At 37.4% G+C, this 4,654-nt stretch overlaps 1 long non-coding RNA gene across 1 annotated transcript; it reads right to left on the bottom strand.

Moving 5' to 3' along the window:
- Positions 1 to 926: 926 nt before the first annotated feature.
- LOC311279868 lies at positions 927 to 4,176 on the bottom strand. Its single transcript, XR_014625593.1, has 3 exons — positions 3,435 to 4,176; positions 3,166 to 3,248; positions 927 to 2,429 (listed from the first exon to the last, which is right to left on the bottom strand). It is a non-coding gene; the product is annotated as an uncharacterized lncRNA (long non-coding RNA).
- Positions 4,177 to 4,654: the final 478 nt, after the last annotated feature.

The following is a 4,654-nucleotide window of genomic DNA, read 5'->3' as shown; positions in this document are numbered from 1 at the left end:
CTTTACACAGGATGCATTTCTTTTTTTGTGATTTTTGTCTTTATTGTGATAGGAAAGTATAGAGTGGACAGGAAGCGAGGTGGGAGAGAGACGGGGGACGGGATCGGGAAAGGTCCACGAGCCGGGATTTGAACTCGGGTCACCCGAAGCACAACGGCGCCATATGTCAGCGCACTGCCCATGAGGCTATCGGTGCCGACAGGATGCATTTCTGATAAAGAGATAACCAAGTCATTTGGCATTCTAGATCTTCTTCAAGAGAGCGATGCAGTGATGGTGGACAAAGGGTTTTTAATCAAAGACCTTCTGGATGAAATTCATGCCACACTAGTTATCCCACCCTTTCTTGGCCCAAGTAGGCAGTTCAACAATAAGGAACTTGCACGCACACAAAACATAGCTCGTTTGAGAATCCACATTGAACGGGCCATTCGACGAATTAAGGAATTTCACATTTTTGATCGGGTGATTCCTCTGTCATTGGCTGGTTCTGTAAATCAGCTCTGGACAGTGTGTGCTATACTCACAAATTTTCATGGTCCATTGTTTTGAGTGAACATTTAAAGGTCACACAGACATAGTGCACATGGATTCATTTGAATTTCCTGTAACTCCCTGTAAGTGTACATAAGAATACACATTTCAATTGAGTATGTTTACCTTTTAATTTATCTTTCTTTGTACAGACATTTCTCTATTAACATTTTTACATTTTGCATTTAAGAATGATATAAAAACATATAAAAAAATATTACAATTGAAAATATAAATATTTAAAAACAATAAAGAACATTTCTGCATTAAATTTGACTGTTTGATTTGAAAAAAAGAATACAACAATATAATTTACATTTAAAGGGATAGTTCACCCAAAAATGAAAATCTTGTCATCATTTACTCACCCTCAAGTTGTTCCAAACCTGTATGAGTTTCTTTCTTCTGCAGAACACAGAAGGTATTTTGAATAATATGGGTACAATGTAAGTCAATGGCTACCATCATCTGTTTGGTTACCCATATTCTTCAAGATATCTTCTTTTGTGTTCTGCAGAAGAAAGAAACTCATACAGGTTTGGAACAACATGAGGGTGAGTAAATGATGACAGGATTTTCATTTTTGGGTGAACTATCCCTTTAAGAATATTCCTGCATTACAATTCATAGCACAAGGTCGTTTTGGTGTTGATTCTGTTTACACTCTCTTGTTACACAAAGCAGGTAAGAAACAGCTAAAAAAAAAAAAGTTTACCCTTCATCTCCTCCCATTAATCTCTGTTGAAATAGATGCGTTCAATGTGGTTATCATTTTTACATTTTACAAAAACAAAAATCACACCATGTAAACCCACTAATCTCCATTTGTTCAAAAACTTGATAGTAGTACTCGTGGGTCTTTTTTAAAGTGTAGTTCCCTGCTGCACTTCTCAAATATGAGCAGTCTTTGAAACTGTCTTTGTTTGGGCATTTTATCTCAAGAAGTCCATGGGCTGGATCCGTTGCCAGGTCAACTACTTTCCTGTCAGGAGAGGCTCCTAGATGTGTGGCATGACGATTAATTATTAAGCCACAAGGGAACACTTTGTTTCCAGTGAGTTTTTCATAATCTGCAGCAGCAACAGGTTCAAGTTGTATGCCTCTTTTCATTGCTTTTGTTTGAACTGTTTGTTTAGCAGTCATGTTAGCAGCCAACTTTTCAAAGTATTTTACTCTACAACAGACTTGCTTGAAAGATGTTGATGTAATCCTATTATACACCAAGTGGTGCTGCTTTGGTCCCTGGTTCCACTTTCCAGGTGTAGTGATTCCTCTGGTGTAATTATCAAATCTCCATAGAAATCATGTTCTCTCTGGTTTAAAACAGTTGTGTAGGAGAGTGGTTGGAGGCAGAGGCAGGTTAGGGTGCTCTTCAAAAGACAAAATTAACTGTGGTTAGCTGGGGTAACTGGTAGGTTAAAACAGACCCGAAAGGTAGCTCACCAAACACTGTGGAGACCAGTTCTTTCTGTTGCTTTCCAGCTGTTAATAATTTCAACATGTGGCTTCTGCTTCCTAATGTTTTTAGGTTTTCCCTCAGTTTATCTTCAAATTCACCACAGGGCAATGGAAGAGGGACTGGGAAAAAAAACATTTGGGAGAATTCCAGCACTCGTCCGGTTAACTCTTTGGGGGTTTGCATTTGGTGGTTTTACTGTGGAAACTGATACTCTGCTGATTGACTTTGGCTTCAGTCCTAATGTTCTTGTGCCATGTTTGAGGCAAAGAGGTTTTACTTGTTCTGGGCGGTACAGATTTTTGCCCCATTTTTAGGTAGTGAGCCAGTGTGTACAGTAGTCCCAGTAAGTGGTTGCAGTGCCCCAATCCTGCTTTACAAGTGCAGTGGGTGTCTTGGATATATGGGCTTTCTGAAGACAGATCCACCTACAAAAAAACTACAAAAAACATTGTTAGTAACAAAGTCAGTATTAGCACTGAAGGGGTGGATTCTTGAAACATTTCAGGACTTGCCAAATACCAGTGTTTTTCAGAGTAATGACTTAGGCTACTAATAAAATTCTGATTTCACTACTAACCCATGAACATTTCCTGTTTGTGTTCCAAACAACAGTTGGAGACACTTCAGTTCTAACCAACATTAACACGACTGTCATAACGTTATTATCCAAATGTGGAACTTTTTATCATTTTAATGGAGGAATTAAAATAGTAAAACAGGAAATGTCAGCCTGTTGCTATTGTTTACATTCCTGGAAATGGTTTATAAATACATTACATTATACTGAATGTGTTTGTTTAAATGTATACAAGTACATGCATTTATATTAGTAAAAATAATAAGTCGGGGCAAAAAATCGGTTAAGCTGTTTTGGAACATGGTAATGTTAGCAGGTTTAAGCTTAACCTGTTTTTTCCACTAACTTACTTATAATACTTAAACAAATGTACTTAAATTGGAACAACCACTTATCCATATCAATAATAAAAATATCAATAACCTATATTCATTTCATCTGTACACTCTGTAATGACTCGTTATACCCGAAACACCTGCTATTTAGGATGAACCAACACAAAAGGTTGAAAAAACTAACTAAAACCTTAAACTTCATATATGAACCATCCTGAACATGGAGGTTGCAGAGTAGTGCAAACAAAAATACAGAATACCTTCATGGTGTAAGGTACCTCGTTCTTTCGCATCGATCGAAAGGACCGGGCCTTAACACTACAGCCTGCTTCGTTTCTCTTCACTGTAAACCACAGGTATCACATACATCAAATACTACAGTTAACTGTTTTTGAATTGGCTAATATTGTCATCACATATACAATCGGTACATACTTTCAGCATAATTTTACTAGCCCGTTCGGTAATATTAGCTCTGTCAGCTCGCTAAACTAACTGTACAAGAAAGCCGAAAAAAAGTAGATTTTACCTTCAGCATCGTGGATATACCCCTCAATCCAATTGCTGTATCCTGTCAGGAGGATGGACCTAGGTATTTTTGAGTCTTTGTCCGCCCATGACTCCACTAGGTTGATAGTAAGAGGAGGAATAAACGTTAGATTGCTAGTCCACACGGTCATGTCCTGTTGTTGTTATTTCCTGTTTCCCCTCATAGCTTCGTTCTGGAATCAAAATGGCGGCAGGCATGTATTAATTCCTTAATAACATATTTTATTAACTAATAGTGTAAATGAATGTGTTAATTACTACAATTAGTCAAAGCTATGCACTTCAAGTTCCAGTTGTCTGCTTTAATTAATCATTAGCTAATGATTTGCAAAGGTATCATTATGTTATGACTTTACTTGTTGAGGCACATGACTATTAAGACTATTAACTAATTGTTAAGTAATATGTCATTATGGTTATGGGTTTTGTCATCCCCACTAAAGGTCTGTGGGGCAGTTGCACATGCAGTGAATGTAATGTCAGAGAATATGTTTGAATGATAAGTAAGTTGGGCTGCACACAAATATCAGCACACCAGAATCTGAACTACCGACGCTGTTACACCGTGTTTAAACTGGACGCGACCATTACAGCTGTTTACACTGGACATGACAGACCATTGCAAGTCCATTTGTACTTCATAACAGAAGTAGCGCAAGAGCTTTGAGTACGTCAGAAATAGAGTGTGGCATCAGTTTACTGTCCGGGTTTTGTTGTGTAGCGCCGCGCCGCATCCAGTGTAGTATCACTGATTATAATGGGTTCTAGTGTTTTTGTCCGGTCTAGACACAGTGTTATGAAATAGCAGAGCCCGGCCACATGTTCTCAGTGTTCTGCCTTTAAATCCTTTAAATTAATTAATAGCAATTAATTTATTACTTAATCTATTAATCATATAGACTCTTTATTAGTTGCTGATGCAGTAATAATTCATTAATGGTTTAGTTCTTCATGAGTCATACATTAACTAATTAGTTAAACATGAATTACTGCATATTAGTGCACCCGTATTGTAAAGTGTTACCCACACGTATGTGTTCATCTGTCCCACATTGTCCATGTGCTCAATACTACATTTAAATGTTGAGCTAGTTGCTGATGTGTTAACTCGCTTTTTATTCAACACAAATGTTCCTCAATTTATCAACAGTACTAATGGACAAATAAAATAAATAACATGTGTAACTACTTTATGTACAT

Source organism: Rutilus rutilus, assembly GCF_951802725.1.
Source record: "Rutilus rutilus genome assembly, chromosome: 20".
In the NCBI taxonomy this organism is placed as follows: Eukaryota; Metazoa; Chordata; class Actinopteri; order Cypriniformes; family Leuciscidae; genus Rutilus; species Rutilus rutilus.
Note: the sequence above shows the minus strand (reverse complement) of the source record. Positions and strands in the feature narration are given on the sequence as shown.